This window comes from Hypanus sabinus, unplaced genomic scaffold, assembly GCF_030144855.1.
Source record: "Hypanus sabinus isolate sHypSab1 unplaced genomic scaffold, sHypSab1.hap1 scaffold_62, whole genome shotgun sequence".
Lineage (NCBI taxonomy): Eukaryota > Metazoa > Chordata > Chondrichthyes > Myliobatiformes > Dasyatidae > Hypanus > Hypanus sabinus.
In genome coordinates, this window is record NW_026781476.1 from 992,399 (window position 1) to 1,019,643 (window position 27,245).

General features: G+C 44.9%; 1 pseudogene; it reads right to left on the reverse strand.

The window, feature by feature from the left end:
• Positions 1 to 323: 323 nt before the first annotated feature.
• Positions 324 to 27,245, reverse strand: LOC132389659 (zinc finger protein 850-like; annotated as a pseudogene).

Consider the following 27,245-nt stretch of genomic DNA (forward strand, 5'->3'; position numbering starts at 1 on the left):
ATTCGCCAATCACCTTTCCAGCTCTTAGCTTCATCCCACTCTCTCAGGTCTTCTCTTATCATTTTGCATTTCACCCTCCCCCAACTACTTTCAAATCTCTTACTACCTTTCCTTTCAGTTAGTCCTAATGAAGGGTCTTGGCCCGAAATGTCGACAGTGCTTCTCCTTACAGATGCTGCCTGGTCTGCAGTTTTCCATCAGCATTTTGTGTGTGTTGTTTGAATTTCCAGCATCTGCATATTTCCTCGTGAGTGTTATGTGTATATATGTGTGTGAATATAACTCCCAAACTATTGAGCTCAGGGCTTGAGTCTTGAGATGGTAAAGTATTTAAGTTCAGTTCAACCATAGAATACGTGATGAGAGAGAGATATTTGTATTTCCAGGGTAAATGTTGAGAGAAGGCAATTCTTTCGGATTCCACAGGTTTCATGGTGGGAAAATGAGAGAACAGTTGCTGCAGATTTTATCCATCATCTTTACAAATGTACATATGAATTATCACCTAAAGTGACTTGTCATAAGGGTTATCATCTTCAAATGAATGACCACACCACAGCCAGGCAAGGGTTAACACATAAGTGGTCTCCACAGGATATCCCAAATCAGATCCACTCCTATGCATCAAATGAGGGGACAACAACACATTCGATGTATGGTGAACTGATAATTAACCCACCCTTATGAGCATAGGAAACTTACAAACAGTGACCCTTGGCCACTGGTTTACTGGTTTTGATCCTTCCATTTTTCCTCCTTCATCTCCTTCTGACTCTGAGTGTCTGTGTCCTCGGTTAGAACTAAACAGGCTGCGAGCGATGTAAACAAGCAGAAAGTCAGACTGATTCACCTTCTTAATCTCTCTCTCCCTCTTAAAATGAGTCCACAGCAAACAAAACCCAGGGATTCATTACAATGGCCACTCCCCATTGTCAACTGACAGGTGTGCCAGTAGGTGCAATGACTGAGTGAATCCCTTCCCACATTCTCAGCAGGTGAATGGCCTCTCTCTAGTGTGAACTCGCTGATGTCTCTGTAGGGTGAATGACTGAGTGAATCCCTTCCCACAGACTGAACAGGTGAACGGCTTCTCCCCAGTGTGAACTCGCTGGTGACTCTGTAGGTTTGATAACTGAGTGAATCTCTTCCCACAGACTGAGCAGGTGAACGTCTTCACCCCAGTGTGAACTCGGTGATGACTCCGTAAGTCGGATGACCAAGTGAATCCTTTCCCACAGACTGAGCAGGTGAACGGCCTCTCCCCAGTGTGAACTCGCTGATGTCTCTGTAGGGTGGAAGAGTCAGTGAATCTCTTCCCACAGACTGAGCAGATGAATGGCTACTCCCCAGTGTGAACTCGCTGATGTCTCTGTAGGGTGGATAAATGAGTGAAACTCTTCCCACAGATTGAGCATGTGAACGGCTTCTCCCCAGTGTGAACTCGCTGGTGTCTCTGTCGGAGGGAAAACTGAGTGAATCTCTTCCCACACACTGAGCAGGTGAACGGCCTCTCCCCAGTGTGAACTCGCTGATGTCTCTGTAGGGTGGATAAATGAGTGAATCTCTTCCCACAGACTGAGCATGTGAACGGCTTCTCCCCAGTGTGAACTCGCTGGTGTCTCTGTAGGGTGGAAGAGTCAGTGAACCTCTTCCCACAGTCTGAGCAGGTGAACGGCTTCTCCCCAGTGTGAACTCGCTGGTGTCTCTGTAGGAGGGAAAACTGAGTGAATCTCTTCGCACAGACTGAGCAGGTGAATGGCTTCTCCCCAGTGTGAACTCGCTGATGTCTCTGTAGGGTGGAAGGGTCAGTGAATCTCTTCTCACATTCTGAGCAGGTGAACGGCTTCTCCCCAGTGTGAACTCGCTGGTGACTTTGTAGTTCGGATAAATGTGTGAATCTCTTTCCACAGACTGAGCAGGTGAACGGCTTCTCCCCAGTGTGAATTTGCTGATGTACCAGTAGGCGGGATGACTGAGTGAATCCCTTTCCACAGTCTGAGCAAGTGAACAGCTTCTCCCCAGTGTGAACTCGCTGGTGAATTTGTAGTTGGGATAAATGTGTGAATCTCTTCTCACAGACTGAGCAGGTGAACGGCTTCTCCCCAGTGTGAACTCGCTGGTGTCTCTGTCGGAGGGAAAACTGAGTGAATCTCTTCCCACACACTGAGCAGGTGAACGGCCTCTCCCCAGTGTGAACTCGCTGATGTCTCTGTAGGGTGGATAAATGAGTGAATCTCTTCCCACAGACTGAGCATGTGAACGGCTTCTCCCCAGTGTGAACTCGCTGGTGTCTCTGTCGGAGGGAAAACTGAGTGAATCTCTTCCCACACACTGAGCAGGTGAACGGCCTCTCCCCAGTGTGAACTCGCTGATGTCTCTGTAGGGTGGATAAATGAGTGAATCTCTTCCCACAGACTGAGCATGTGAACGGCTTCTCCCCAGTGTGAACTCGCTGGTGTCTCTGTAGGGTGGAAGAGTCAGTGAACCTCTTCCCACAGTCTGAGCAGGTGAACGGCTTCTCCCCAGTGTGAACTCGCTGGTGTCTCTGTAGGAGGGAAAACTGAGTGAATCTCTTCGCACAGACTGAGCAGGTGAATGGCTTCTCCCCAGTGTGAACTCGCTGATGTCTCTGTAGGGTGGAAGGGTCAGTGAATCTCTTCTCACATTCTGAGCAGGTGAACGGCTTCTCCCCAGTGTGAACTCGCTGGTGACTTTGTAGTTCGGATAAATGTGTGAATCTCTTTCCACAGACTGAGCAGGTGAACGGCTTCTCCCCAGTGTGAATTTGCTGATGTACCAGTAGGCGGGATGACTGAGTGAATCCCTTTCCACAGTCTGAGCAAGTGAACAGCTTCTCCCCAGTGTGAACTCGCTGGTGAATTTGTAGTTGGGATAAATGTGTGAATCTCTTCTCACAGACTGAGCAGGTGAACGGCTTCTCCCCAGTGTGAACTCGCTGGTGTCTCTGTCGGAGGGAAAACTGAGTGAATCTCTTCCCACACACTGAGCAGGTGAACGGCCTCTCCCCAGTGTGAACTCGCTGATGTCTCTGTAGGGTGGATAAATGAGTGAATCTCTTCCCACAGACTGAGCATGTGAACGGCTTCTCCCCAGTGTGAACTCGCTGGTGTCTCTGTAGGGTGGAAGAGTCAGTGAATCTCTTCCCACAGTCTGAGCAGGTGAACGGCTTCTCCCCAGTGTGAACTCGCTGGTGTCTCTGTAGGAGGGAAAACTGAGTGAATCTCTTCCCACAGACTGAGCAGGTGAATGGCTTCTCCCCAGTGTGAACTCGCTGATGTCTCTGTAGGGTGGAAGAGTCAGTGAATCTCTTCTCACATTCTGAGCAGGTGAACGGCTTCTCCCCAGTGTGAACTCGCTGGTGACTTTGTAGTTCGGATAAATGTGTGAATCTCTTTCCACAGACTGAGCAGGTGAACGGCTTCTCCCCAGTGTGAATTTGCTGATGTACCAGTAGGCGGGATGACTGAGTGAATCCCTTTCCACAGTCTGAGCAAGTGAACAGCTTCTCCCCAGTGTGAACTCGCTGGTGAATTTGTAGTTGGGATAAATGTGTGAATCTCTTCTCACAGACTGAGCAGGTGAACGGCTTCTCCTCAGTGTGAATTTGCTGATGTACCAGTCGGCGGGATGACAGTGTGAATTCCTTTCCACAGTCTGAGCAAGTGAACAGCTTCTCCCCAGTGTGAACTCGCTGATGTACCAGTAGGGTGGATGACAGAGTGAATCCTTTCCCACAGACTGAGCAGGTGAATGGCTTCTCCCCAGTGTGAACTCGCTGGTGACTCTGTAGATTGGATAACTGAGTAAATCTCTTCTCACAGACTGAGCAGGTGAACGGCCGCTCCCTGGTGTGAACTTGCTGGTGAGCCATTAGTTCAGATGACTGAATGAATCCTTTCCCAGAAATTCAGCAGATGACCAGGCTCTGCCTGGTGTGTTGTGAACTGATTGGAGTGTTTGCAGGTGTGATGTCCGACAGAATCCCTTCTGACACACAGAACGTGAATGGCCTTGCCCAGTGTGAACTTCCTGATGAACCTTCAATTGTGATAACCGAATGAATCCATTCCCACTGAGTAGGTGAACGGCCTTTCTCCTGTACAAAATGATGTACTTGCCAGTTGGTCAAATGATCGAGTGAATCCCTCCCCACAGTTTGAGCAGGAAGGATGGTCAATTGAATCCCTTGCTCCTTAAATATCTAAACAGAGACAACCAAACTGGTGTGCTGTGTTTGAGCTTCCTGGAAACGAATTTCTTCTCGTTTTTAACCTGTAAAAAGATTTACAAAATCCATCAATGGGTGTAGGACAACATTACAGATGAGATAACTTGAGTTGCCAAGCTTTGATCCGGTACCACACTGTTACAATGAGGTTCAACCCAAGTTGGACAGAGAAATCATCTTCTGACTGGGCAGAGTGCTGGTATCTGGAATGACCATCAAACTCTCTGATGCTCTTCCTGCCTGTATAAGAAGGGGGCATTTTTGCCATCTCCAATTTGTTACCGGCTCAGTTTGACTCTCTCCATTGGTATTATTCCCTGTTCCTGGTGAGCAGCATGGGTGCCTGGCCCCACAGTAACTGAAACACTCTCACACAAATAGGTTTTCTTGACGTGCAACTGGGATCTTCTATTATGTATTATTAACTTAAAGTGCCACAGTTTTAATGCCACATAAAAAATTCCTGCTGAAGTGACTGGTTAGTCCACACATCTGTTCAAAGTACTTAAGAGTGAATTTTTGTATTATTTCAGGTTGTTGTCACAATCATAGAAAATTTCAACACAGAAACAGGCCCTTTGGGCCATCTAGTTTGTGCTGAACTATTTAAACAGCCCACTCTCACACTTCTGCCATCCAGGTACCAAACAAACCTCTTAAATGTTGAAATTGAGCTCGTATGCACCACTTGTGCTGGCTGCTCATTCCACAGCCGGATGACCATCTGTCTGAAGAAGTTTCCCCTAATGTTCCCCTTAACATTTCACCTTTCACCCTTAACCCATGGCCTCTGGTTGTCGTCCCACCCAATCTTCGTGGAAAAAGCCAGCTTGCATTAACAGTATCTGTGCCTCTCTATCACAATCAAATCTCCCCTCAATCTTCTGCATTCCAAGGAATAAAGTCCTGATTTGTTCAATCTTTCCTCATAACCCAAATCCTCCAGACATGGCAACATCCTTCTTGAACTGAACCTTCTTGACCAACCTCCCATATGAGACTTTGTCAAGTGCCTTGCTAACGTCCATGTAGACAACATCCACTGCCTTGCCTTCATCCACTTCCCTGATAACTTCCTCGAGAGACTCTATAAGATTGGCTAGAGCCATGCTGTCTATCCTTTATCAGTCCACACCTATCCAAATACTTACAGTATATACTTGGTTCCTGCACCCACATTCCAATAACTTTCCCAGTTCTGATGTCAAGCCCACCAATGTATAATCTCCTAGTTCATTTTTACAGCCTTTCTTGAACAACAGAACAACATTGTCTGTCCTCCAATCCTCCAGTACCTCACCTGTCACTAAGAATGATTTAAATATCTGTGCTAAGGCCCCAATAATTTCTGCACTTGTCTTCCGCAGGGTCCAAGTGAACAACTTGTCAGGCCCTGGGGATTGATCCACACTAATTTGCCTCAAACCCCTCCACCTCTGTATTCTGTACAGGGTCCATGAAGTTGATGCGGCATTGCCTCACTTCTACAGACTCTGTGTCCATCTCCTGAGTAAATACAGATGCAAAAAAAATCTCCTCAAGTCTATGCTATCGTTTCACATGGATTACCATTCTGATTTTCCAGAGAATTAATTTTTTTCCCTTGCAATCTTTTTGCTCTTAACATATCTGCAGAATCCCTGAGGATTCTCCTTCACCTGGTCTGCTGGGGCAACCTCATGTCTTCTTTTATTTCTTTCATGAGTGTTCACTTGAATTTCCTGTATTTCATAACTACCCCATTTGTTCCTATTTGCCTGTACCTGGTATGCACCTCATTTTTATTGATCTGGGAGAGGAAAGCCAAAGGGGTGATAGATCTGCATGGTGGGAGGTGGGGGTAAGGAGGGTTAAACTAAAGTTGCAGGTGAAATGGGAGGCTGAATAACAGAACAGATTGTGGAGAGGTTGTGGAGACAGATGTTGTTCAGGCCTCAGACAAATTTCAGGAATGAAAAAGTTGAGCATGGTGCAGTGAATATGCTGAGCCCTGTATATTTCAATACAGGGAGCAGTGCAGGAAAGGTGGATGAGTTCAGTGCATGGATCAACACCTAGAATCAACACTAGGACCTGGCAACTGTGGATTGGGGCAGGCTGCTTTATGGCAAAGGTGTGCTTGGTAAATGGGAGGCTTCAAAGCAAAATTTTGAAAGTAGTAAGTAGGTTTGTCAGAATAAAAGGTAAAGATAGAAACTGTAGGGAAACTTGGATTGCAAGAGATATTCAGACCCTGGTAAAGCACAAAATGGAATTGCATAACAGGGATAGGCAGTCAGTTTCTTATGGAGTATAAGAAATGCAAGAGAACACATAAGAAATCAATCAGGATGGCTAAAAGATGGCATGAGGTTGCTGTCACAGAAAAGGTGAAGGATAATCCTCAGGGATTCTAGTGATAGATTAAGAGCAAAAGGATTGCAAGGCACAAAGTTGGTCCTCTGGAAGACCAGAATGGCAATCCACGTGTGGAACCAAAGCAGATGGGGGAGATCTTAAATATTTTTCCATCTCTCTTAACTTGGGAGTGTGGAAACTCGGCATTAACCATTTCAACCCTGGGGGAAAAAACACTCCTCTGGCCACTCACATGCTCAATACCCCTCATCATTTTATACACCAAAAAATGTCTCTAAATATAAACAAGGAAATTATACATTGCACAATCTACTTTCCACGATTCAGTACATTTACACAGACAGGTGTGTAAAAAGGGCCCAACGAATATCAGGGACAAAAAGGCCCAATTCACCAGAACCACAAACTGTTCCTGCTGCTATCATCCAGGAAACGGTATCACAGCAAAAGGGCCAACAGGCTTCGGGACATCATCTTCTACCAGGCCATCAGACTGATTAATTCATGCTGATACAATTGCATTTCGATGTTGTATTGACTGTCCTATGTACAAACTATCTATTATAACTTACTATAAATTGCACATTGCCCATTTAGATTATGTAAATATCTCTACTCCTCATGTTTATGAAATATGTATCTAATAAAGTCAATTCAATTCACCCTCTCCACTATCTGTTCTGTCATTCTGGCTCCCATTCCCCCTACAACTTATTTTAACCACATCACCCCCTCCCCGATCACTACCACTAGCAAGTCTTACCACTAGGATATTCGTCCCCTCTTGTTCTGTTCCTCTAACTAACGAATCCCTTATCAGTCTTTTGACTTTCCTCTGCCAGGTAATTCCCCCCACAGCTTCTGAAGTGGTCCACCTGTTGTTGTGTGAAATGGCCACAAGAGTACTCTGCGATGCCTATTTAACCTCATTCCCCTTCCTGACTCTCACCCAGTTTCCAGTGTCCTGCACCTTGGGAGTAGCTCACCTCTCTTCATGTCATATCTATCACCCCCCTCCAACTGCTGGATGATATGGAATTCACCCATTTCAAGCAGCTCATTGAAGTGCAGGGTTACAAGTTGCAGCTGGATGCACATCTTGTAGGGGAGGGCATCAGGAACACTGCAGGTCTCCCCTCCTTCCCTCGAATACCCCTCTAATTTGTAATAACCAGTGTGCAGATAAATCTTGTACTGTGTATTTTTTACCCAGTGACAAGATGTGCACAGTGAATTTTATATAGAGAGGTATTCATTCTCACAGCTAGCAAATCACTGTCAGTAGGAACTTTGATCTCCTCTGGGTTTGATCGAGTTCATCTGCATTCTCACACAACCTATGTAGCAGGCCTGTAACAGGAAATGCAGGAGTTTCTCACCAAAGCTTTTACACATTGTCCATATGTGGTTTGCTTGCTAAATTACACGTTAAGAAGTCAGATTTCCAAATATCACTCCACTTCTTCCCACTTGCAAATTCTCCAGCAACTTTTGCATCACCAAAATGCAAACAGGCATCACTAGTTTCTGTGTTCTACATAAATATTCCCCCTGAACCCGTCCCCAATGACTGACGGTGGTGAACTCAGTGAATGAAATCCCAATGAATATGAAGGGAAGGACAGTCGTCTGTCTCACTGGAATCAGGCACATTTGTGATGTGAAAGCTACTTGTTGCACAGGGGAAAGGTGTTTGATATCATAATGTACCCAGAGAGAATGGGACAAAACATGTTCTCACCGGTAGAAAAGTCCAGAGCAAGAAGAGGTAGAGGAAGCAACACACACAAAATACTGGAGGAGCTCAGCAGGCCAGGCAGCATCTACGGAAAAGAGTACTAATGCTGAGTTCCACCGGCATTTTGTGCGTGTTGCTTGGAATTCCAGCATCTGCAGATTTTCTCTTGTTAGTGATTGGAGGTAGAACAAAGGTGATTTTCTCAACTGCTGATGTAAAAGATTTTGTTCCCTTTCTCCGAGTTCCTATTCCTTGCATTTAGATAGCTGGAGCTCTGCTCTGTCTGAGAGATCCATCAGTTCCCATTCCCTCATCAACCGGAAGCTCCCCGGGGCCCGTGTACGGATCGTGGAGCTGAGAGAGAGGGAAGAGAGCAGGACTGACCCGGGATTGCTGCCCACGGTGTCCGAAATTCAGAGGAATTATCCTGAAGTCGGTTTTTAAGATATAAACACGGTTAATCGCTCTTACCTGCAACAGACATTTTCAAAGCCTTCTGTGCACTGCGCGCATGCGTGAAACTCAGGGACGTCCTCAGCCTGACGCCTGCGCATTTCATCGGCGCTTCAGCGCCGGCGAAATTCTTAACGAATTGCCCAATGGGTAATCACGGTGCCATTAGACATTTCAGCAAGCACCCGTTCAATGTCCATACCTCATTTTTTTTATCTTGGGTATAGAAAAAATCTGCAGCTGTTTTAACGCAGAAAGCAGCTCCCATAAGCAATATACTCAATATCAACGTGTATCTAATGCCAAAGTAAAATGCAGATATAAAACACAGGAGATTCTGCAGTTGCTGGAAATACTGAGAAAACATTTTCTATGTATTCCTCTCCAAAATTTCTGCCTTATCTGTTGATTTCCACCTGTGTTTTGCAGAAATTAACCACCTTTTTTTTCGATCAACCAGTATCCAAATGCTTCTAATCTTTCACTTTTAACCACATCCTGCTGGTCTTATTCGTCCTCCATCTCTCTCTGGGGCCCCTGACTCAGGCTGGCAAATCTTCGGTTTCTGACTCTGCACCATCGAAGATTCACTCGCTCGTCTGCTGTCAGACTTTAGAGGTGTATTGTGTTACGAGACCGCAGGTTCGCTTACTGTGAGTGTCGCTTTAAGTGGCTGAGTGAGGCGGGGCTGTGACGTCAGACACAAGCTGCGGGAGCGGGAGCGGGAGCGGGAGAGGGAGAGGGAGACAAGCTGTTGGAACTTCAGCGTGTGACTGCTATAGGCTGCAACTCTTCCATGCCCAAAAGGTACGGTTGATCTGATCATCGGATGTGTGACTGTCACTTCGTGTAGTCCATATGTGTGGATTTGCTGGAGTATCCCGTGGTATCACTTTTGTTGGCCCTTACCTGGAATCGGGGTGTTCTGCGGTAACCACTTGAAGACGATATTCTTGTGACTGTCACCTGGTGATATTTCTAAGTGGATTTCGGAGCTAAGCGACGGATAAGATCTTTGGCGACTGTTATTTCGTTTACCCAGCGTGGAATGTGTGTGGAATTCTTCGTAATTGCCTTCTCTCTACATTCCTTTTATTAGTAACTACGCTATACAGCAATATAAATGCAGATATATGAAACAGGTCAGCAATGACTGTCTTTGTGTGTGTGTGTGTGTGTGTGTGTGTGTGTGTGTGTGTGTGTGTGTGTGTGTGTGTGTGTGGAAATAGGAAAGCCAAGCTTCTTCACGCCTCGGGGTGAATGGATACCGTCTTCCGGTGATGAGTGAAGTTCTTTTTAAGTTCGGTTCAGTTCGTGGGATTGAGTCGAGTAGTGATGGGGAGAGAGAGGGAGAGTTTTGAGTCTTCAGGTAAGCTGACGCCGTCGATAGTCCGTCCTCCGAAATGCTTTGGAAGTCACCGACTGTGACACTACAAACGGGACCGTTCTTCTGTGGTGGAGTTATTAACCCAGGCGAGGGATGGACACAATAACTCCCCACCGGTCACAGGCTTTTCACACTGCGAGAGCCACTGATCGATGCTCCGGATCGATCTTCCAAAACCCACCTTTTTCTGTGGACACAACAAAGCTCATTCAGTGTCCAAAACCATGTGTCTGGAGGTCTATCAGCGGACCTCCTACTTATCTCACCGTGCTGAGCCCCAGCTGTCCATCGAACAGTTCCTCCCTTCTCTCTCTGTAAGAACACAGAAGCTGACAGTGTCCTTGTAAAAGTGTCAACAAGCTTGCAGAGAAACCATAACACCGTCTCCGAACAGTCTTTCCTCTCTCTCTCGCTCTCTCGCTCTCTCTCTCTCGCTCTCTCTCTCTCTCTCTCGCTCTCTCTCTCTCTCGCTCTCTCTCTCTCTCTCTCTCTCGTGTTGAACATCTCCATCTCTCTTTTCAAAAACACAGTTCATATGGGTAATTCAGGACCCCGTCACTATACTAATAAAGATAATTGTTTTAACATCGAAACCAGACTCCGTTAGGAAAATAGATGGCTATGTGGTAGGGTAATTCTAACCAATTTCATGAGCAAGTTAAATGGTCGGTACAACATTGTGGGCCAAAGCATCGGTAAAATGTTGTAGATTTCTGTGATTCTATGAAATTCAAGAGAAATCTCCTATCCCACTGAGTGGTGACTAATTGCAACCTGTCATCTCATGGAGGGTGAGAGAACAGCAGGGGTAGATTTTTCACATACTGATATGGAACAGAAACATAGGTAGGGACCAGCTGGGCCGAGTGGCCTCTCAAGCGAGACACGGGATTTGATAAAAAACTGATTTATCATTCACAGATCCACAATATTAAACACCAGTCTAGTTTAAGGCTAACATCAGCAGAACAGACTCCTCCAATGCTCAGTGATCAGGGTTCAGTCCTGGGTGCGATGAGCAGCCGCAAGAACTGCAGAATCTGACAGTAACAGTCCCTCATGAACCCGCAGCTGCCTTCAGTCACCGTGATGGTTAAACATTTAACACGGAGCTGATTTGAACTTCCTCCCTGATGTGAAGTTGCTGCTGTTGCAGCATCTGGGATGATTGAGTAAAACTCTTGGCTCACTCCAGACAGAAATGTGGCCACTATTTATTGTGAACTCACCGGAGCATCACAAGGTGGGTTAACTGAATGAGTCTTCGCACACACGGAGCAGGTGAACGGCCGCTTCCCAGAGCGAAGCTGTTGGTGTATCTGCGATGCCCGACGGAATCCCTTCCAAAATGAGAGCCAGTGAATGACGTCACACTGCTATAACGTCATGGCGATGTATCCAATCAGATCACGGACATGGACACGTGCTCGGACTCTCCTTGTCGCGAGTGGGGCGCTGTCTTCTCCATCATCTCCGCCTCCACATTCAAGAATCGGCGGCTTTCAAGCGCTGGTGAACTGACAGATACAGCAGAACTAACGTGTTGTTGTGTTTGTGATTCCCACAGACAAATCCTTTGCCTTTTCTACACTGTTAAAAGCTCACAAAGCACATCAGAGGGTGAAGGACAACATTTCAACTGAAATAATTTTAGTCTCCATGGTGTCTTCTGATTAAAACACTGTCACATCTCAAAACAATTTAGAGCAACAAGATTTCGTCTTTTAACTGGCCACAGTTCCGGCATCAGGCACAATATCAAACTCTCTGCTTCTCTCTCTGTGTCAAAATGGATCATTCCTCCCCTTCATCAGTCTGTGACTTGGCTCAGTTTGTCTGTCTCCTTCGCATTCTGAGCATGCGCCACACACCCGCTGAGACCACATTTTATTTACACGGCTGTGACAAGAGACGTTCTGATTGTTATGTCCCTCCTGGCATTTGACAGTGGCAAACTCAGAGTTAGCAATGGTATTGAACATCGGGAATAGGTGATTAGGCTTTTTCGTTGGAGATCGATAAACTGCCGGTAGTGTGTGGCTGGATGAGTGGGTCGTTTCCAGACTGGAAGGAGGTAGCGTTTGGAGTTCCCCAGAGAGCAGTCCCTGACCACAGTTGTTCACAGGTTAACGTCCTGGCGGAGGCAGCGAGATGTGAGATGTCCCAGTCTGCTGGTGACGCAGAAAGAGTGGAGTTGGGGGAGGGAAGGCTATTCACATGCAATTTCGTAGCTTTGCAATCAGTACATAGTGCACTGTGGGGCTGCAGTTACGGGTTCCAATCTGCTAATTGGATTTGCTGACCACACTACATTGATCGGCCGAATCCCAAATAATAACGAGGCAGCCTACAGAGAAGAAGTCATCACCCCGACACAGTGGTGTCAAGAAAACAACCTCTCCCTCATTGTGACAAAAACAAAGGAGCTGGTTGTGGATTACAGGAGGAATGGAGACAGGGACCAAATTCAACATTTCCAAGTCTATTATTGACACAAAATGCACATTTTAATATTGATCATGACACAATGTATTTTATATATTGTTAATGGCATAAAAGATATTTAGATTGTTACTGACAGAGAATCGTATAATTTGTGTTCCGTGTGTTATCTGAATGTACTTGCCTGTGATGCTGCCACAAGTCAGTGTTTCTCTGTACCTGTATCTTCCCGTACTTGTGCACTTGGCAATAAATTCAACAGGACCTGAGAAATCTCAGTGAGATTTGATTAGTGATGATCATCTTGGCAGCTCGGTAGGTCGAATGTATGAGTCAGTACACTGTTAAATGCAAAACCCTGAACAGTGTCGATGATCAGAGGGATCTTAGACTCCAAGTTCATCGCTCCCTGAAAGAGACTGCACAGATTGATCGGGTGGTTAAAAGGCAAATGGCGTGGTTGTCTTTATTAGTTGAAGCATTGAGTTCAAAAGTCGGGAAGTTGTGTTGCGGCTGTTACGAGCCTGCGGTCGGACTGTGACTGTTTCTTTAAGAGCGCCGGCGTGAGGAGGCGGGGCGATGACGTCAGTCACAGGCTGACAGCGCTGACTGTGGACTGAACCATCAGAAAGAGAGAGAGAGCGCGATCTGCAGACAGGCAGTCGGAGGGAGGGAGGGAGGGAGAGAGAGAGGGAGAGAGGGAGAGAGGGAGAGAGGGAGAGAGGGAGAGAGGGAGAGAGGGAGAGAGGGAGAGTGGGAGAGAGGGAGAGAGGGAGAGAGAGAGAGAGAGAGAGAGAGAGAGAGAGAGAGAGAGAGAGGGAAAAGCTGATCGCTTCAGTTAGTCCGGGGGTCGGCAACCCGCGGCTCCGGAGCCACATGTGGCTCTTTTAGGTCTGTGCTGCGGCTCCCTGTTGCTTTGGGAAATAATTGGTTGTGGCGACCCTTTTCCTGGCACATCCGAACCGACTCACAATAAGATAGCCTACGGGGGTTTGCGAGCACAGAGCTTTGGAGCCTCTGCGCCATGGGGGGGGGGCAGGTTGAGGGAGGCTTAAAAGTGAGGCTGAAGATTTCGAATAAAGTTTTTTTCCTTCGACTGCAGTTACCGACTCCGTGTCGTAATTTTAGCGCTGCGTGTAGCACACCGCTACATGGTCAGTATTTAATTAATATGTTTTTTATGTTAGTTTGTTAGTTTTTGAAATGTAAATCTAAATTTGAAGATTATGGTGATCTTGTACAATCTAAATAAGACGTTGTGGCGGGCGACCCATTTCCTGACACATCCGAACCGGCTCACAATTAGCCAGCGTTCAGGCTAAGGGAGATAGCCTACGGGGGTTTGTGAGTACGTGTCTTTTGCAGCATCCGCGCCCATGGGGGGCGGGTTGAGGGAGGCTTAAAAGCAAGGCTGTTTAGTTCGAATAAAGCTATCTTTGACTGCAGTTTACTGACTGCGTGTAGCAACCGCTACAACGTGTTTTTATCGCTGGCTGTCCAGAGGGGAGGTGCTGAAACGCTTTGTCGCGCGTCTGGAAGAAGTGAAAACTTTCCTGGGCAGCAAAGGGCTCAACTTTCCTGAGCTGGAACAGCCAGAGTGGCTGGAAAAGCTACACTTCATGGTAGACATGACAGCGCACCTGAACACGCTGAACACAGCTCTTCAACGGGGTAAGGACGTACAGCCCTGCACATGTTGGGGGATGTTTTGCATTCGAGCGCAAGTTGACGTTGCTTGCCAGAGATATACAGAAAGGCACATTGTCTCACTTCCCCAATTTGAGAGAGTTCAAACAATGTCACGACATGATAAATTCGGAGTATTTACATTCTGCAATCATCGCAATGCAAACATCGTTTGGGAAACGCTTCTGTGAGTTCAGAGAGGAAAAAAACACATTATCCTTCCCGGTCACTCCCCTAAGCATCGATCCATCCCTACTAAATACGACTGCATTGTCAGGTGTGAGTCAACCTGAAGAAGTATGATAAATATTTTAATTGCATATTATTTTACGTATATTCATATGTTTTCATTGTTCAGTGAAATAGTCCTTTTATTTTTCAGGTTGACAGCTGGCTGACGTTATTTTTGGTTTGCTGCTGGCGGCAAATTTAAGTTTGGCGTTTTTCATAAATACAAGAAGGACTCAAATAGACGTTGAGTATTTTACTTAAAAGTAACCTTCAACCCAACGTCTTTTTTTCGGAGTTCAAACTGTTTTTGTTGCATGCAGAAATGTAATTTCGTTTTCTCTGCAGGAGTTCATCAATTTCATAAATGCAACACATTATAGTTTATTTATACATAGCATAAAGGCAAAACAAAACGTTGTATGCAGTGTTATTTCATTTTAAATGTCAAACGGGTTTTGCGGCTCCCAGTGTTTTCTTTTCTGTGGGAAACGGGTCCAAGTGGCTCTTTCAGTGGTAAAGGTTGCTGACCCCTGAGTTAGTCGCAGCTGAGACTTGGAACTCTCCTATGCCCACAAGAGTGGGTTGATCATCGGTACACGGAACCACAACGAATGTGTGTGGCTGTCACTTCGTATAATCCATAGCAGTGGATTTTACAATATATTGTGTTAACCCTTGCCTGGGTATGTTGTGTGGTAACCCCGGGAAGACGGTATTCCTGTGACAGGTCACTTTCATTAACTCGTATGTGGACGGATTCAGCGGATAAGATCTTAGTCGACGGTTATTTTGAAGTAACGGCTGTTTCTCTACGTTTCACCCTGGATTACAAATATCTCTTTCCCATCATTTATTCCGTGGATTACTGAACTTTCCTACTTTACCATCTCAAGACTCTGAGCTTTGTTCCCTCACGCTCGATAATCTGGGGGTTATATTTACACATATATACACATAATACTTTGCTTTATTTCGTTAACTTACTATGTTATAAGTAGATACTAATAAATAGAGTAGTTTTAACTTCAAAACCAGACTCCAGTGTGAACTCTATTGCTGCTGGTTCGTTTCTAAAACGACTCAGTTCGTAACACAATTTTATAAAACTAGTTAGACCACATCTGGAGTGTTTCATACAGTTCTGGTCGCCCCCATTCTCGGAACAATGTCAGGGCTTTGGACAGGGCGCAGAAGTGGTTTACCAGGACACTGCCTGGATTAGAGGGCATGAGCTATAACGAGAGGCTGGACAAACTTGTGTTGTTTTCTCCAGAGCGGCGCAGGCTGGGGTGAGACTGGATGGACGTTTATAAGATTACGCGAGGAATAGATAGAGTGGACAGACGATATATTTTTCCTGGGGGTTGAAATGTCTAATACATTTAAGTTGGAAGCAGTTGTGAGCGGCAAGTTTGCTTCTTTCCACAGAGTGGTGGGTAATTGGAGTCACCGCCTCCGCCGTCACGTGATCCCGCCTCCTGTTCACGTTGTTCCGCAGATCTGCAGCATCTGCGGGTCACTGCTCTTCGTGTCCGTGTAGCTTCATCTTTCGCCCGTTCAGACAAGGCAGTGAGATCCGGGTCTGTCACGTCCTTTCATTGTGGTAGACAATATGCTTTTTTCTGCAATATTTTCAGCATGTTTCATTCCACTGTTTTTATCTGCTGAAGTGCAGCCGATGTTTCTGGGTGTCTGACCCATTTATGTGAGAATTTAGCCTTTTCTATTTCTCTGAGCTTCTCATAAATGTGTACAGTTCAGTTAAGCTTCTCTCCACTACTTCCAAAGCAACAACCCAGTCAGTCAAATAGTCGACACAACTAAAATAGTTTATTACATCTTTTTTCATTTTGTACTATTTATATAATTTAACTATGTAATAATTATATTCTTATATTAAATCACAATTGTTAAAATCTATGGTTATGAATTAGGTTCTACTGCTGCCGCAGAGACAACGCATTTCATGACACATGCCGGTGCTATTAAACCTGATTCTGATATTGATATGGGAGACCCACCACCGGTCACCTGATCCCAGTTACCGCAGGTCGTAATGCGAGATTGAAGCCTTTTCTATTTATTTGCATTCCTCAGATATGACAACAGTACAGTTTCCTTTTGTAGTTCCAGAGCAGAAGCTCAGTCTGTCTAATATTTCCACACAATTAAAACGGGGAATTTGTATATTCTCATCAAGTACTGAGCTACAGTGAAAATCTTGCCTGATGTACCATCCACACAGATCGATACATTACAACAGTTCTTTGAGCTGATATACGACAAAACAGTAACTGTAACAAAGCATTATGGCTGCAGAGAAAGTGCAGTGCAGATAGACATATGGTGCAGGGTCACGTCGAGTTACATTGTGAGGTCGAGTCCATTTTATCATTCATTTGGCTTGTAACCACAGACAGAAAGCCGTCCTTGAGCCGGGTGGTTCGCGCTTTCAGGCTTTTGTATCGCTTCCCCGATGGGGGAGCGGGTTTGCAGCAAGAATGTCCAGGTTGTGAAGGTCTTTGAGTACATGGCCTGCTTTTCCGAGGGAGGGGAAGTGTAGGAAGAGTCCATGGAGGGGAGGCTTGTTTCTCTGATGTTCTCTGTTCTCCAGTTCTCTGCAGTTCCTTGCAGTCATGGGCAGGGCAGTAGCCATACAAAGGCGTGAAGTATCGACAAGAAGCTCAGAGACCTCGGCCTTCACCCTGCCTTGTGTAGCTGGATCCTGGACTTCCTGTCAGATCACCGGCAAGTGGTAAGAGTGGGCTCCATCTCCTCTGTCTCCCTGACCCTCAGGACGCATAACCCACAGGGTTGTCTCTTTGGTCCTGTCCTTTACTTTCTGTGCACCCATGACTTGTGCTGTCACCTACAGCTCCAATCTGCTAATTAAATGTGATGACAACACTACATTGATTGGCCTAAATTCAAATAATAACTTTCAATCAATCAAATGCCTCCTGACAAGGTTCGGTCCAAACAAACTTTTCAACCTTCTTCAGGAGATTAGTCAGAGGAAGAGCGATAGCAGCAAAGTTCTTACAGAACTTACGATAATATACATCCATTCCCAGAAACCTTCTAAGAACCTTCTCAGCAGACAGAATAGGAACTTGTGAAATTGCCTGGACTTTTGACCGAACAGGAGCCAACTTGCTTAGACCTACAACATAGCCAAGACAGGTCACAGTGGCATGGCCAAATTCACTCTTAGGTTGTCCTAGGAAAGCCTGTCAAACAGCTTTTCTACTGCAGAGATATGCTCTTCCCTGTAACTAAGTCATCAATATAGGCATCTGTGTGTTCTAATCCTCGAATTACAGGATCATTCATTCTCTGGAATGTTCCTGGAGCATTTTTCCTTCCAAAAGGTAAAACATTGTATTCACACAAACCAGATGGTGTCACAAATGCAGAAATTTCTCTACCTCTGTCCATCAATGGAACACACCAATACCTTTTCAACAGATCAATCTTTGTAAGAAATTCAGCTTTTCCAACTTATCGATGCAATCATCCACCCTAGGGACAGGATGGGCATCTGCTTTTGTTACTGCATTTACCTTCCTATAATCAGTGCAAAATCTAACACTACCATCAGGTTTGGGCACAATAACACAGGGTGAGCAATCTGCTGCTAAAGGACTAATAATACCATTTTCCAGTTTCTATTCAATTCCCTGCTCAGGCAATTTACACTTTTCTGCATTCATGCAATATGGGTGTTGTTTAAGCGGTTTCAGGGGTCAGCAACCTTTACCACTGAAAGAGCCACTTGGACCCGTTTCCCACAGAAAAGAAAACACTGGGAGCCGCAAAACCCGTTTGACATTTAAAATGAAATAACACTGCATACAACGTTTTTTTTGCCTTTATGCTATGTATAAACAAACTATAATGTGTTGCATTTATGAAATTGATGAACTTCTGCAGTGAAAACGAAATTACATTTCTGCATGCAACAAAAACATTTTGAACTCCGAAAAAAAGACGTTGGGTTGAAAGTTACTTTTAAGTAAAATATTCAATGTCTATTTGAGTCCTTCTTGTATTTATGAAAAACGCCGAACTTAAATTTTCCGCCAGCAGCAAACCAAAAATAACGTCAGCCAGCTGTCATCCTGAAAAATGAAAGGACTATTTCACTGAACAATGAAAAAATATGAATATGAGTAAAATAATAGGCAATTAAAATATTTATCATACTTGGTTAATGGGATTTCTGCTCCTGGACCTCAGCGCACAGCGTCTGCACATCAGGGCTGTATGATGTCACCTTCATCTTTACACAGGATCGCAAGCTGTCATCTGTGAGGTTTTCAATATCACTCCATTTGTGTTTCTGAGCAAGAACGGCCTTCTGACGGGCAACATCTTCAAGGTCTGCTGTCAAGCGTCTAAACTTGGACACCCATATGTCTTTGTCGGCTATGTCGGCCAGTTCCATCTCAAGATCAGGTTGACTCACACCTGCCAATGCAGTCGTATTCAGTAGGGAAGGATCGATGCTTAAGGGAGTGACCGGGAAGGATAATGTGTTTTTTTCCTCTCTGAACTCACAGAAGCGTTTCCCAAACGATGTTTGCATTGCGATGATTGCAGAATGTAAATACTCCGAAATTATCATGTCGTGACCTTGTTTGAACTCTCTCAAATTGGGGAAGTGAGACAAAGTGCCTTTCTGTAAATCTCTGGCAAGCACTGTCAACTTGTGCTCGAATGCCAAAACATCCTCCAACATGTGCAGGGCTGTACGTCCTTTCCCCTGAAGAGCTGTGTTCAGCGTGTTCAGGTGCGCTGTCATGTCTACCATGAAGTGTAGCTTTTCCAGCCACTCTGGCTGTTCCAGCTCAGGAAAGGTGAGCCCTTTGCTGCCCAGGAAAGTTTTCACTTCTTCCAGACACGCGACAAAGCATTTCAGCACCTTCCGTCTGGACAGCCAGCGATAAAAACACGTTGTAGCGGTGTCAGTAAACTGCAGTCAAAGATAGCTTTATTCGAACTAAACAGCCTTGCTTTTAAGCCTCCCTCAACCCAGCCCCCATGGACACAGATGCTGCAAAAGACGCGTACTCACAAACCCCCGTAGGCTATCTCCCTTAGCCGGAATGCTGGCTAATTGTGAGCCGTTTCGGATGTGGCAGGAAATGTGTCGCTACACTTAGGTTGTACAAGATCACCATAATTACATTTCAAAAGCTAACAAACTAACATAAAATACATTTTAATTAAATACTGACCAATTATTTCCCAAAGCCACAGGGAGCCGCAGCACAGAGGTGAAAGAGCCACAAATGGCTCGGGAGCCGCAGTTTATCTTTGATCTTCAAAACATAGTCTAACAACTTAACATGTACATCCCCATTAATCCTATGTTCTTTAACAAGGTCAAAGGTTCCCTCACTCTACAACCAAATACAAGCTCAAATGGAGTAAATCCCAGTGATTCCTATACTGACTCTCTTACTGCAAACAAAAGCAAATGTATTCCTTCATTCCAGTCTTTTCCATTTTCAACACAATATGTCTTAATCATGGTTTTGAGGGCAGAATGAAATCTTTCAAAAGCCCCTTGTGATTCTGGATGGTATGCAGATGATGTAATTTGTTTAGTTCCCTGTTCATAAACTCCCTGTTCATAAACTGGAATAATCCAGATGTAAAATTACTTTCTTGTTCAGACTGGATTTCTTTAGGCAAACCAGAAAAAGTAAAAAATTTGGTAACAGCCTTTGCCACAGTTTTAGCTTTAATATTTCTGAGAGGTATTGCCTCTGGGAATCAGGATGTAGTACACATAATAGTTAGCAGATACTGATGGCCAGCTTTAGTCTTTGGCAAAGGGCCAGCACAATCCATTATAAATTTTGAAGAGGATTCACAGAATGCAGGTTTAGACTACAGTGGGGGCTCTGGGGTGACCTGATTAGGTTTACCCACAAGTTGACAAGTGTGACAGGTTCCGCGAAAGGTCACAACATCTGTCCTCAAATTAGGCGAGTGCCATTTTTTGATAATCCTGTTTAGTTTTATTCACTCCAAAATGTCGATGTAAGGGTATAGTGTGGGCCAAAGTTAAAATTTCAGTCCTATAAACCTTAGGAACTACAACTTGGTGAACAATTGCCCATTCCTCACTCGCTGGTATAGCAGGTGGCCTCCACTTCCTCATTAACACTCCATCCTTGACATAATACCCTACTGGCACTTTCTTAATCTCATCATTTGAGAGAGCTGTTTCTTTTAAAGCTTCAATCTCAGGGTCTCAGATCTGTTCTGCTATAAACTCCTTCCTAGACAGGGATAAATCTTTCTCATCAGACCTACTACCTAAATCCTGTTGAAACAATGAAGGCAGAAAAGTTCCTGGCAACTCATCATAACCGGAATCCCGATTTTGGCTATCATGGGTATCAGAATCATTCTGTACAGAACCGTCTGCGTCGGCAGACTTTTTAGCCATACTTCGAGTTACTGGGCAGGAAGGATAAATGTTAAAATCCATCAGTGGGTCGTCAGTGGCTGACTTAGTTGTCAACAGCACTGCAGGAACAACTTTACCATCTGCCAGGTCATTCCCTAACAGTAAAGTAACATCTCCCACCGGTAAACTGGAGCATAATCCGATCTCAACAGGTCCCGAAACCAACCCTGACAGTAAAGTTGCCTTGTGCAATGGCACAGAAATTATGCCGCCGCGAATGCCTTTAATAAGATTTACCTCAGCAGTGTCAGTCTCATCGCCAAACTTTAGAACGCTGTCTAACGTCCAGACAGACAGACATACTTTATTGATCCCAAGGGAAATTGGGTTTGGTTACAGCCACACCAACCAAGAATAGTGAAGAAATATAGCAATATAAAACCATAAATAATTAAATAATAAGTTAATTATGCAAGCGGAAATAAGTCCAGGACCAGCCTATTGGCTCTGGGTGTCTGACACTCCGAAGGAGGAGTTGTAAAGTTTGATGGCCACAGGTAAGAATGACTTCTTATGACACTGTGTTACATCTTGGTGGAATGAGTCTCTGGCTGAATGTACTCCTGTGTCTAACCAGTACATTATGGAGTGGATGGGAGTCATTGTCCAAAATGGCATGCAACTTGGACAGCATCCTCTTTTCAGACACCACCGTCAGAGAGTCCAGTTCCACCCCCACAACATCACTGGCCTTACGAATGAGTTTGTTGATTCTGTTGGTGTCTGCTACCCTAGCCTGCTGCCCCAGTACACAACAGCAAATATTATAGCACTGGCCACCACAGCCTCCTAGAATGAGTGACTGAGAAGCCCCAGTAAATTGGACAGCATCCTCTTTTCAGAATTTTCACTGGTACCGATTCATTTACTAATACAATCCCATCTGACATAAAATGTTCAAACCCTTCTTAACTCAGTCATACCTCTCAGACGTTAACTGAGCCTCAACAGAATGTTCAGAACCCTCTGGGTTTATAGAAGCTTCAACACAGGCATTTGGGACTGCCTCATTTACCTTTTTATTCTTCAGGACAGAACAATTATCCATTATATGACCAGCTTTCCTACAACAGTAACAAGTAGAACCAGAATATTTCTCCTTCAACTGCTTCCCTTCATCCTTACTCTTATCACTAGTCCAAACTTTAATTTCTGGTTTGCACTGGTATTCTTTTGGAAGCTCTTATTCGGGGTAAACTTAACCTTATGAGTTAAAGCAAACTCATCTGCTAATCCAGCAGACTCCTGCAAAGTGGCAGCATCCTTTTCATCTAAATATCTCTTTATGTCATCAGGCACGCACCTTTCGAATTCTTCAATTAAAACCAACTCCTTCTATCGGTAAAATCATCATTTATATTTTTATACGTGCATCAGTGGTCAAAACACACAGACTTCTGAGAAGCAAATGCCAGATAAGTCTGATTCACAAATTTCGTTCAATTTCCAAATTTTTGCCTGTATGATTCTGGGACCAAATCGTAAGCTTTGAGCACAGCCTGTCTCACTATGTCATAATCAGCTGCTTCATCAACTATCAAAGCAGAATAGGCCAAGGCCTCCTCTACTGTCAAGATGAAGCCATACTCAGTTTGGAGGAACAACACCCTATCTACCGGCTGGGTAACCTCCAACCTGATGGCATGAATATTGACTTCTCTAACTTCCGTTAACACCACTCCTCACCTTCTCACCCCATCCGTGATATATTTAGATTTTTTGTTCCCTCTTTCTCTAACCATCACTCTGCCTGTTCTCCAACTCCCTCTGGCGCTCCCCTCCCCCTTTCTTTCTCCCGAAGCCTCCCGTCCCATGATGCTGTCCCTTCTCCAGTTTTGTATCCCTTTTGCCAATCACATTTCCAGCTCTCAGCTTCACCCCACCCCCTCTGGTCTTCTATCTTTCACATTTCCCCCTCACCCTCCAACTTTCAAATCTCTTACTATCTTTCCTTTCAGTTAGTCCTGACGAAGGGACTCGGCCTGAAACATCGACAGTGCTTCTCTCTATAGATGCTGCCTGGCTGCCTGGCCTTCTGTGTTCCACCGGCATTTTGTGTGTTGCCCAAACTATTGAGCTCGGGGGAAATCAAGGCTTAGAATCTTGAGATGGTAAAGTAGGAAACTTCAGTTCATCCACAGAATAGGTGATGAGAGAGATATTTGTAATCCAGGGTAAATATTGAGAGAATGCAATTATGTCAAATTCCTCAGGTTCCACGGCGGTAAAATGAGAGAACAGTTGCTGAAGATTTTATCTGTCGTTATTCCAAAATCTCACATACTAATTATCACCCAAAGTGACTTGTAACAAGGGGTATCATCTTCAAGTGAATTACCACACCACACCCAGGCAAGGGTTAACACATCTGCAGTCTTCACAGGATCCCCAAATCAGAGCCACTCCTATGGATTCAACAAGGTGACCACCACACTTTCGATGTACGGTGAATCGATGATTAGCCCACCCTTGTGGGCATAGGAAAGTTCCAAACTGTGACACTTGGCCATTAGTTCCCTGGTTTCGATTCTTCCATTTTACCTCCTTCATCTCCGTCTGACTCTGGGTGTCTGTGTCCTTGGTTAAAACTAAACAAGCTGCAAGTCAGACTGAATAGCCTCTCTTAAAATAGCCTACAGCAAACGAAACCTAGGGATTCATAACAACGGCCACTCCCCATTGTGAACTGACTGGTGTGCCAGTAGTTGGGATGACTGAGTGAATGCTATCCCACATTCTGAGCAGGTGAACGGCTTCTCCCCAGTGTGAACTCGCTGGTGTCTCTGTAGGGTGGATGATTGAGTGAATCTCTTCCCACACTCTGAGCACGGGAACGGTTTCTCCCCAGTGTGAACTCGCTGGTGACTCTGTAGGGTGGATAACTGAGTGAATCTCTTCCCACATACTGAGCAGGTGAATGGCTTCTCCCCAGTGAGAACTTGCTGATGTCTCTGTAGGCTGGATAAATAAATGAATCCCTTCCCACAGTCTAAGCAGGTGAACGGCTTCTCCCCAGTGTGAACTCGCTGGTGACTCTGTAGGGTGGACGACTGAGTGAATCCCTTCCCACAGACTGAGCAGCTGAACGGCTTCTCCCCAGTGTGAATTTGCAGATGTCTTTGTAGGCTGGATAAATGAGTGAATCTCTTCCTACAGACTAAGTAGATGAACGGCCTCTCCCCAGTGTGAACTCGCTGGTGATTCTGTAGGGTGGATGACTGAGTGAATCTCACCCCACACACTGAGCAGGTGAACGGCTTCTCCCCAGTGTGAATTTGCTGGTGTCTCTGTAGGGTGGATGAATCAGTGAATCTTTTCCCACAGACTGAGCAGGTGAATGGCTTCTCCCCAGTGTGAACTCGCTGGTGTCTCTGTAGGGTGGATGACTGAGTGAATCTCTTCCCACACTCTGAGCACGGGAACGGTTTCTCCCCAGTGTGAACTCGCTGGTGACTCTGTAGGGTGGATGACTGAGTGAATCTCTTCCCACACTCTGAGCACGGGAACGGTTTCTCCCGTGTGAACTCGCTGGTGACTCTGTAGGGTGGATAACTGAGTGAATCTCTTCTCACAGACTGAGCAGGTGAATGGCCTCTCCCCAGTGTGAACTCGCTGATGTACCAGTAGGGTGGACGACTGAGTGAATCTCTTCTCATAGACTGAGCAGGTGTACGGCCGCTCCCCTGTGTGAACTCGCTGGTGAGCCATTAGGTCAGATGACTGAGTGAATCCTTTCCCAGAAGTTCAACAGATGACCAGCCTCTGCCCAGTGTGGTGTGAACTGACTGGCGTGTCCATAGGTGGAAAGACCAAATGAATCCTTTCTCACACACGCAGAACAGATGAATGGCCTTGGCCAATGTGAACTTGTTGATGTACCTTCAATTGTGATAACTGAGTGAATCCACTCCCACTGTCTGAGCAGGTGAACGGCCTTTCTCCTGTGCAAAATGACGGTTGGTCAAATGAGGAATGGTCGATTCAATCCCTTGCTCCACTTCTTAAATATCGGGACAGAGACAACAAAACGGGCGTGTCGTGTTTGAGCTGCCTGCAGACAAATTCCTTCTCATTTTTAACCTGTAAAACGATTTACAAAATCTATCAATGGGTTTAGGACAACATTACAGATGAGATTATTTGTTTAATTTGTATCACACTGTTACAGTGAGGTTCTACCCAAGTTGGACGGAGAAATCGTCTCCTGACTGCGCACAGAGTGCTGGTGTCTGGAATGACCATCAATTCCCTGATGCTCTTCCTGTCTCTATAAGAATGGGGCATTTCTGCCATCTCCAATCTGTGACCTGGTTCAGTCTGACTCTCTCCATTGGTATTATTCCCTGTTCCTGCTGAGCAGCATGGGTGCCTGACCCCACAGTAACTGAAACAGTCTCACACAAACAGTCTTTCTTGACATGCAGCTGGGATCTTCTTTTATGTATTATTAACTTAAAGTACCACAATTTTAAAGCCATATAAAAAATTCCTGCTGAAATGAATGGTTGGTTCACACAGCTGTTAAAAGATCTTAGACTGATTTTTTTGTAATATTTCAGGTTCTTGTAGAAAGGTACAACACAGAAACAGGCCCTTTGGGCCATCTAGTTTGTGCTAAACTATTTAAATTGCCCACTCCCATACCCCTACCATCCAGGTACCTACACAAATACCCCAGAGGGTTGTCCCTCTCCTTTACTCTCTGTGCACCCATGACTTGTGTTGCCACCCACAGCTCCAATCTGCTATTTAAATTTACCGACAGCACTACATTCATTGGCCTAATCTCACATAATAACTTAAAATCGATCAAATGCCTCCTGACCAGGCTCGGTTCAAACAAACTTTTCACCCTTCTTCAGGAGATTAGTCAGAGGAAGAGCGATAGCAGCAGTTTTTACAGAACTTACGATAATATCCATCCATTCCCAGAAACCTTCTAACAGCCTTCTTAGCAGTCAGAATAGGAACTTGTGAAATTGCCTGGAGTTTTGCCTGAACAGGAGCCAACTTGCCTTGAAATACAACATAGCCAAGACAGGTCACAGTGGCATGGCCATATTCACTCTTAGCCAAGTTAACCATAAGACTGGCCTGGGAAAGACTGTCAAACAGCTTCTCCACTGCACAGATATGCTCTTCCCAAGTGTCACTCCCTGTGACTAAGTCATCAATATAGGCATCTGTGTGTTCTAACTCTCCAATTAGTTGAAGCACTGAGTTCAAAATAGGAGTGGATTTTGGAATATCTTGTGTTAACCCTTGCCTGGGGATGATGTATAGAAACCCCTGGAGGACGGTATTCCTGTGACAGGTCACTTTCGCTGATAACTCGTATGTGGACGGATTCAAAGGATAAGAACTTTGTCGACGGTTATTTTGATGTAACGGCCTTTTCTCTACGTTTCACCCTGGATTACAAATATTTCTCTCCCGTCATTTATTCCGGGATTACTGAACTTTCCTACTTTACCATCTCAAGACTCTGAGCTTTGTTCCCTCAGGCTCGATAGTCTGGGAATTATATTTACACATATATACAGATAACACTGTTAACTGTCCTTTATTTCATTAAGTTACTATATTGTAATTAGATGCTAATAGAGAGAATGGTTTTAACATCAAAACCAGACTCCAGTATGAATTCTATTGCTGCTGGTTCGTTTCTAAAACGTTTCAGTTCGTAACACAGTTTTATAAAACTAGTTAGTCTGGAGTGTTTCATACAGTTCTGGCCGCCCCCATTCTCGGAAGGATGTCGGGGCTTTGGAGAGGGCGCAGAAGAGGTTTACCAGGACGCTTTTGTAAATGGTTCTTTTACCGGTATCTCTAACTTGTTGATTGATTCCAGACAAGACTTCTTTGATAAAATAAAAAGAGCTTGGGAGGATGACCTAAACTGTCAGATTTCTGATGATAGATGGAATAGAATTCTTAAACGGGTTAATAAATCATCTTTCTGTGCTCGTCATTCTCTTCTACAAGTTAGAGTGGTTCATAGAGCTTACGATTCTGAACAGAAGCTCTCCAGTTTTTACCCGAATGTTTCTCCACTTTGCAATAAATGCAACTCTGCTGATGCCTCTTTAATTCATATGTTTTGGTTTTGCCCTACAATTGAAAAGATTTGGCGGGAAGTATTCCATACCTTTTCACAACTTTTTAGGGTCCAATTTGACCCAAATCCCCTTACTGACTTGGTTGGTATAGCTATCAT